General features: G+C 35.6%; 1 pseudogene; it reads left to right on the forward strand.

Annotated features, from left to right (window-relative positions):
• Window positions 1–1,759: 1,759 nt before the first annotated feature.
• Window positions 1,760–4,984, forward strand: LOC126714303 (amino acid transporter AVT6A-like; annotated as a pseudogene).
• The last annotated feature ends 4,487 nt before the right edge of the window (window positions 4,985–9,471 follow it).

The raw sequence follows: 9,471 nt of genomic DNA on the forward strand, positions 1-9,471 counted from the left end.
TGATCTTAGGAAGGATGCTCTATAAGAGAAGGAGATCCCCATGGCCAAGGGATCGCAAGCAGGAAGAAGAAAAAGATAGAAAAAAGAGAAAGGAGTTAGAGATAAAAAGCAGAAGATACAGCCCCACGTATTGTTATTCCAAAAGTTTGGAGGAATATCCCTACGTCCAACTGGTTGCATGACTTGTTCATAACTACGTTTCCACTGTCAAAGACCTAGTTCTGTAACCTACTCTCTATAAATTCATTGTTGAGGGACTTTTGGGCCAGAACCATCCACCTGTTGGGCCTGAGCCCCAAAAACTGCCCTTACAGTTGAAAACTGAAATCATTATAACAAAATAATTTTTAAATGTGTGAATAGTATCATGAGACCCAGTTTTAATAAAAATTTTGTTGAAAAAAGAAGTTTGTGAGTCTCATGAACAGTGCATAAGATCCACTGGATAAAGTTATTGCCACAGTAACGATCTTCTCAAAAAAAAGAAAAGAAAAGTGAAACAATGCAGTGCTTTTCAGCACTATCCAAACAGTCATTTAAATGCAGCTTGTTGACTAATAGGATTACATTTTTTATATATAAATTTTTTTATAGAAATAATAATATGATTTGTGCCATGATAATTACTCGTTTACCAAGATACCAAGACACTAATAAATTTCTTTTTAGTGTAGGCAACATTAGTTTCAGTCCTTTATTTAATTATTACAAGAGATTTTACTGTTTGAAAAACTCTTAAAATGGTCATAAGTTAAAGAATTAAAATGAAAAAAAAAAAAAATTGAAGCTAGAAACGAAAATGAAAATAGAGAAAATTTATAGGTTCCAATTTGTAATTAAACAACTTCTTTTTTTCCTTTTTTCATGAGAAGACTTATTTCTTCTTTTACTGCCACTTACCTTTCCTAACATCTCATGTCATGTACTGTATCAATGTCTCCGTGAAGACTAGTTTTTTATTGATTTTCTGAACCATCTTTAATTGCATTGAATTGCAATGTGTTGAAGACAATGGCTTGGAGTTATAGTTATTGTTTCATTTCTTCTTTCATTCATTCTTTGGTCCCAGCCAATGCATCCCTACTCACTCCTCACAACAACAACAACAACAACAAAAGACATGGAACTAGGAAGTTGGAACAGCACAGTACAGAGTCTACTTCGTACTCACGTTCACCTTCTGTTCAAAACTCAAATGGGTATTACACTGTCACTACATCTCACATATATGTGTCTCTTTGAATAACAGTTGAATTCAATTCCAATCTTCACTGTCATATTGGAATTCTTTTTCCATCAAATTATGGTCTTGTGCTACATATTTGTTTTTCTAGTCACTTATTACTGTATTCGTCTTGTGTTCATCATAATTAGTTCAACTGGTCTTTATCTGTTTCTAGGTATTCAACTGTTACACTGATTGATATTTGACAGTCTTCTTTGTATTTCAGTCAGTGTGAACTCAACTTTACTCAGACTTCTTTTGCTTTTTATAATTTTTGCAGTAACCATTTTTTAAAATTTAATTTTTGGTTATTTATAAAAATTCAAAGAGTGTATTAAAGTTTTTATTTCTGTTTATGGGCCTCAAATATACCAAAAGAGGTTTAAATTGAGGTTTTACCAAGTTTTAATTTAAGTTAATACTTTTGGTAGTGCCATCTGCCAAAGCAGTGGTTTTCAAGTATAGTCCTTGAAAAACCTTGTGGGGGAGTTTGTATTTAGTATATAAAGTCTCTTTTTTTTTTTTTTTTTTTTTTTTTTTAATTATAATTTTCATACTAGTAATACCACTTTGTTCAGAATTTGTGAATTTTGGAATGTGATTACCAAGATTTGATCCAAGATTTTATAGAAATATTTGGGTTTTCATTCCTATTTTTTAATTTTTAATTAACCATTTGTTTCTGGTTTAAATTTTGTTAATTGGGTTCTCAAAACTAACATCTGTGAGCTGCAATCTTGGTTTTGCTGTACTGAAACGTAAGAATATGACTAATGAAAGTCTTGATAACATTTCACAAAAAGAGGAACCGGTTGGTGATGAGAGCGCCCCCTTGTTATCCACAAGTCAGGATGAAGAAGTTAGGTATAGTAGATTTCATGGAGTTTCCTTTCATGGTTCTGTCTTCAATCTGGTGTGTACCATCGTTGGTTCGGAATTATGAGTTTGCCTGCCACATTGAAAGTGTTGGGTCTTGTCCTTGGGGAAGCACTTTCTTATGGGGATTTAATGGGTGATGCCTTTGGAAGGATTGGGAAAATATTGCTTCAAGTCTGTGTTATCATCAACAACATTGGTGTTCTTATTGTGTATTTGATAATAATTGGTGTAACTTCAATGCTTTCCTTTATCCTATTTGCTTTTACTTAATTTAGTCTTAATATACCATCATTTAGCAGTGTCTGGTAGGACTCGTAGATTACCTTACATTTTTCCTTATATCAAATATTTGTAAATTACCAAACTAATCTAGATGGTACTTATGTTGACCAGAGGATGTGCTTTCGGGATCCATTTCCAGTGGGGTTCATCATTCTGGTGTTCTACAAGAGTGGTTTGGGGAACACTGGTGGACTGGACGTGCCTTTGTTCTTATTGTCTTAACTGTGGCAATATTTGTTCCATTGATATGCTTTAAGTGTATTGGTTAGTATATAATTTAATTTTCTTGTTCATCCTTAATGATTCCCACCACTAATGATATTCATTAATTTGGGCTGCAGATTCATGGAGATTTTCATCAGTCATATCATTTTCTCTGGCAGTTTTGTTCCTTATTGTTGTCATTGGAGTAACAATTTACAAATTGATAGTGGGAAGCATAGAGACCCCAACACTGTTTCCAAGTGTCACTGATTTGGCATCCTTTTGTGATCTCTTCACTACTGTCCCTGTGGTTGTTTTTGCTTATGTCTGCCACTACAATGGTAAGAAGCCAACTCTCTCCTTATGCACAAGTGATAGTACACTCGTGGCTTGTGATTTGTATCCAAATAATATGATCTGACATATGGTGGTTTTTTCCCTGGTAATGTATATGGTCTGTGTTAGGGAAAAGAAAATTAAAACAAAGTTCATATGTCCCTCATTTGTTGTTTTGGATAAAATGTCAAACATATAGGTTTATATTCTGTTCAGAAAACATATAATTTGGGGTTGAAAATTAATGATTTTAGGGGTCAGGGAGTGCTCAAGGACCTGTCTTTCATGTTTTAGACTTAGGCAGAAAACATCTTGTATTTGTATCATGGTCCTGCAAAAAATTTTACATGTTCCACTGTGCATACAAAATGACTATAAAACAAAACTTGTCATCTGACTTCTGAGGATAACATGCGTTCAACACCATTCATATGAGCTCTATTAATCTAGGGTGATATATGAAAGGCAGAATGCTTGGATGATACACTAGGTCTATTGAGTTGGGAGGTCTGGTTCTGTAACCTAGCTTCTCACATCTTGGCTTATGATTTTAGCTTTCATCACATTAGTGTTGTAATAAACTTTGTTAAATATATGCAGTTCACACAATTGAGAATGAACTTGAAGATTCTCCACAGATGATAGGAGTTGTACAGACTTCACTTGCTCTCTGCACCACTGTTTACGTAATGACAGGGTTGTTTGGGTTCCTTCTCTTTGGTGATTCAACTCTTTCTGACTCACTCTCCAAGTTTGACACTGACCTTGGTGTCCCCTACAGTTCTCTTTTTAACGATGTTGTTTGTATAAGCTACGCTGGCCATATCATACTAGTATTTCCCATGCCTTCTTTCCATTGAGGCTCAACTTGGATGGTCTCCTTTTTCCCTCAGCCAGGCCCTTGGCTTCAGACAACTTTAGATTTGCAATCATTAGCATGGGGCTTGTTGTAATTATTCTCTTGGGTGCAATATTTATACCCACCAGGTGGGTAGCTTTTGAGTTCACTGGAGCAACTGTTGGAGTTCTACTGGCATTCATCTTTCCTGCTTCCATTAGTCTCAAGTAAGTTCATCTTTTTTCTTGAAGCTTAAATTTGTGGCAAGTTACTTTTATATATTTTCTATAGTAGAATATCTTACTTTAGGAATAAACATAACTTTGTTGGAGTCATGTTTCAAAATTCTATTATGTAGATGATGGGTTGGGTTTGTTTCACAATCTATAGCAATATATGTCTGCGACTCTGGGGCGCTCATTTTGGGGCTAGCAATAATGTCAAATATACTCTCTCTTTCTCTCTCCCTCTCCCTATTTTGTTAAGGAAAGACTGTCAATGGCTATGCTGGAACACTTGATGGAGTTGCAAAATTTGTTTATAGTGGAGGGTATGCATTTGTATCCCTTCTTAACACACCTCAAGAAGAGAAGAGAGCTTAGGAAGACTCTCAACATTTTTCATACATACCATTGCAGTAGATGTGTGGGCTTCTGTTCAATACTTTCAAGAGAACCAACTTGTCTAAAAAAATTATCTCATAGACCCGTGGAGCCAGAATTTTACAATGATGCTTCATTTACTGGAGTAATCTGCATGCAAACTAATAATTGCTTAGACCATGAGTACAGTTTTCTTAATCACTGTTATGACATTTTAACATTCTGTCTCTTCTCTTACTTGGTGTTTCCAGGGACCCTCATGGTATTGCCACAAGGAAGGACAAGGTCATATCCATCTGCATGATCATTCTTGCAGTATTCTCAAATGCGATAGCCATTTACAGTGATGCATATGCTCTGTTGACGTAAGAAGGCTTGACCAAAATTTCCTTAAATTGCGATTGGTAATGAGGGTTTCTAATATATTCTTTTTTCTTGCTATGGTTCTAAAAGGAGAGAAATATAGTTTATACATTTTAGGTTCCCTCCCTAGGTACATCATTGTATTGTTCACAGCTTATGCTGAATAATGTAATTTGTAGTTAAAACCTATGAATTATAGATTTACATCTTACCCCACTGCACTATCTTACTCTACTCCACTTCCAACAGAGTTCTTTTTCCCCTTTTTATCCCAAGTTCCTTTTCATTATCTGTCTTTGTCTGTGTTAAGGGTTGGTCTCTATTAGTTCAGGAGCACTCATCATTTAGTTTTGATTTGTTGCTGTGTGAGAGAGGCCCGCTCCTTATTGGCTGGAAAATTTAGATGCATATTTCTGTACCATGTCTTAATCTAAGCAGGCCCATGCTTTACAGGAAATCTAATCAGATTCTTATTCTTCATTCCTTTTTCTATGTTTCCCTTTCAACCAAATGAAGCTGGAGAGTAAAACCCTCAGGCAGATTATTTAATATTCACATAGACTTGATGAGCCAAATTCTAGAAATGGAATTGATAAGCCAAAGCATAGATAGAAACTCTTGCTTGAATGTGGTCTTTTGCTGCAGTAACATCTGTAATAATTGTGAGATACCGAAATTAACCAGGCTTTCTACTACATGAATCCACAGAAGGTTCCATAACAGAAAAAAAGAGGGGGGGTGGGAGGGGGGAAGGGTTGAGATTTTTCCAGGCCTGAGGCTGTAAATGCTCCCCCAATGAAAATGGTGAGGTGCACGGCAATGAATTATTTGGTCTCTAACCTTGATTCTTATATTTCTTCGTTTTTGTTATTTACCATCATGTTTTAGAAAGGTTTTAGTCTATTCTCATTCATTTCTGTTTGGTATACCCGTCATTCATAGAAAAACAAATACCAGAGTGATGAATGGTACCATGTCACCATCTAATCTAAGAGAAATAGTTTTGGAAAGCAGGATTTCAGTTGGTCCAATGACTAATTTCTAAGTTACAGGTCATGAGATGCTGACCTGATAAGAACATTCATATCCGGTTTTGTAATGGTCTTTTAAACTAAGTAATTTAGCACTGCAGGTCTGTGGCTAAGAATCACAAAAAATGCTTCACACCCAGTTTTGCATGATTACTATTCAAAATTTTGCAGAAAACTAAAGTACTCGTTAGCAATGTTGAGCACTGTAGTGGTTTTGATATGCTTTCTTATCATTTTTTTATTCCACCCCCATCTCTTTCCTGTGAAATTAAAAACTCAGAATACTCTCTCTCACTGTCACACACACAAAAATTGACGAATTGATATGTTATTGGGCGTTCCTATAGACTTTGAATCCCTGGGCATTGGTGGCTAATCTGGCCATGGGGTGGCCACTTGGTATCACCAAACTTGGCTGGGCATTGGTGCCTGATAGACAGGGATGGTAGGAGGGGAAGCGATGAAAAATTGGGGGAAGCCTAAGGAAGAAAAAGAATAAAAATAACTAGTAACCCCCCAAAAATGCTCTAAATCCTATTAGCTACTCATCTTCATTTAAAAAATGGGATTCCAATGCTCTTAGAGTATCCACATCAGCTCTTCTATAAATGTGTAAAATACACATTTTGACCACTTTTACACATTTTGAACCAAAAAACACTCCACATCAGTTCGTTTAAAAATGTGTAAAGTCTTCTAAATTTTTCAACGAGTTACAGTATCTGTGTAAATTTACACGGGCACTGTAGCATGTGTATTTAATTTTTTAATACTTTTTTCTCTCTCTTGTCTCTGCTCTCACTCTCACTCTCTCTTAGGCGCAGAGCATAGCTCTCTCTTCCTCTCATCTCATCAATTGTTCTTCTTCTAGCTTCCGTCGATCGCCATCGCCGCCGATGAGAACGACGTCGAGCAAGCCGAGTCGCCGAACGAGTCCGTCGCCTACAACACGAACGGAGTTCTGTGACGGGTCTGTCGCCTAGAATCTCGTGGGTTTTGATCCATTTTTGGTTGAGCTTGAGGTCGGCGGCTGTCGCGAGGAGGTGGCAGTGCTGCGAGGCGTCGATCTTGCTCCGCTGGAGGCCTCGATCTCGCTCCGATCTGTTAGTTGCTGGTTGTTTTTTTTTTTTTTTTTCCTAGTTTTTTGGTTGATTGTGGGTGTGGGTCGGTGGGTTTTGATCTTGATCAGCTTGGCTTTTCTGGTTCATTGGTGGGTTTTGATGGTCTTGCTGCCGATTGGGCGATGATTTGGCTTGACTGGGTTTTGGGTTGGGTGGGTGATTAATGGGTTTGGGATTGAGTGGGTTTGGGAGGCGAGTGAGTTGGGAACGCCGATTAGCCTCTCCGATCCAACTATCCGTTTGGAAATGGAGACGGTGACGGAGAATTGATCGGACATGGAGGGCGAGTGGGTCAGAGTTGTTGTGATTGTGATTGTGTCGTTGTTGTTGTGATTTTTGTTGTGGAAGATTGATGAATCAGTGGCCGGATTTTGTTGAAGGGTGGCTGGCTGGGTGTGGGTGTGGACGGAGAAGACGAGGTGGTGAGTTTGTGCCAGAGAGGAGAGGGAAGGAAATAATAAAAAATGTAAAAAGAATGAATATTTTATTAAATAAATGTGTAGAATAGATAAACTGATGTGGGTGTTTTGTAAAAGTAGATGTGTAAAATAAAAAAAGTAGGTTTTTTCTTGTAAAATAGACAGAAAATTTGCATGAGTTGATGTGGTTGCTCTTAGGCTATATTAGAATTGGGAGACTCAAAATTTTCCTCTTTTTTTTGGACAAAGTTTAGCTACAAGGCTACAACCTTACTCAATATCTTTTTGTTGGATTTGAATTTTGATAAATACTCCATTAGATTACATCTTCTTTTTATATCTCCATACTTGCAAAATTTCTAATAAATTAAAGATTAATAGCTATGTTATTAATAAATTGTTTAAATTGCAAGTTTTTGTAGTTTACAATTATGCATAAAATATAAACTTATAGATCATATAGTAAATAACATTCGATTGACACAAAATTTGACATATATATTAAGAGTGTAAAGAACATACAATATAACGATTAGATTTTTTAAAAATGTAATAATGTTTATTTTATTGAGTAAGGTTGTAGCCTTATGCTACAACCAATTTTTTAGCTAAACTTTATCATTTTTTTTTTTTTTTTTTTTTTGTGTCAAGGGAAAATCTCAACAAAGATTAAACACCATAAGCAACAATAGGAAAAGTAACTAGAGTGAGACAATGGAAGATGAATGAACTTTTTTTTTTTGAGAAGAATAAAATGAATGAACCTAACTCATTTGTTTGGAAATAAAATATTTTCCGGTATTTGGTGCAACTGAAAATATTAGTTAATCAAATGACATTTTGACATTTTCCATGGTCAATGAAAAATTACACCAAACGGTAGAAAATATTTTATGCGTTTAATAGCTACAATATAAAACTTCTTATGAAAGAAGCTAGCCTTGACTTCATCCCCACCATTTTTACCCCTTTCAACTTGTCTATGCCACCACTACCACCTCCCCAACATTGTTGCCACCCATTCATCTGTCACCATCGAAAGTGGTCATCAATGTTCGACTGTCTATTACTACCAATTAACGGCTATGGTCACTTGCTAGCCCATCCTTGAGGACCTTGACATTCAGTGCGCTGGTCTTTGGTAATTGCAATCATCGATTGTACTAAGCCAAATTTTGAACCTTTTAATAATCCAAATTAAATCTTATGGTAATTATGGATTTTAAACTTAAATTAATCACCTGTCTTACAAGAAGATGGATTAAAATTCAAAACTCATAATTATCTGTAGGATTTAATCCATGTGAGGACCAATCAAAATCAATTTAAACATAATCACCTATCTTGCAAGAACACATATTAACTGTTAAATCTTGATGTGACGCAGTCTTTTAATCAGATAGTCTGATCGTTGCGAGTCTTTTGACTGAATATTGTAGAATCTCAAGTTTATTTGCGTTATGGGTACTGTTCAAAGTTATTTGATAAAATGAGGAAAGAGAGTGAATTTCGGCAACGGTGTTGCCAAAATTCTAACAAAAGTATGAGAGAGAAAAAAAAAGTAAGAGAGAGAATAAGAATTGTGGCAACCAAGTTGCCGAAATTGCAAGGAGTGAGGAGAGAGAAAATAAGAATTGTGGCAACCAAGTTGCCGAAAACTTGGGGAGAAATTTAATAGTAATTTAGGCAATGAAGTTACCAAAAATGAGGGGGAAAAAAAAAGAGTGATGATTTAGGCTGAAAATTGAAGGCAAAAAAAAAAATTTGTGGGAATTGATTTGTGGCAATGGAATTGCCGAATTGGGAGGGAAAAAATTGTAAGGAAAAAAAAAAGTGGCAATGGAGTTGCTGAAAATTGGAGAGAGAGAGAGAGAGAGAGAGACTGCCTGGATAAAATAAAAAATAAAAATAAATAAAAAAAGCCGAATTCTTATTCTACAAAGTACACATATTTCTGTGCCAATAGATTTTGACCGAAACAGTTTGGTTTGTGCGTATGTGATTTTCTTTCATTTCGTATAGTAAAAGTATTCTTTGCATGATTTGCCCTATGAAACAAATAATAAATCAACGTACATTGATTCTTATTCTCAAAAAAAAAAAAAAGTACAAATTCTTGCCATACAAAATGGAAGAAAAAAATTATTGATGTGCACACTATAAACAAAAAA

This window comes from Quercus robur, chromosome 2 (genome assembly GCF_932294415.1).
Source record: "Quercus robur chromosome 2, dhQueRobu3.1, whole genome shotgun sequence".
NCBI classification, from domain to species: Eukaryota; Viridiplantae; Streptophyta; class Magnoliopsida; order Fagales; family Fagaceae; genus Quercus; species Quercus robur.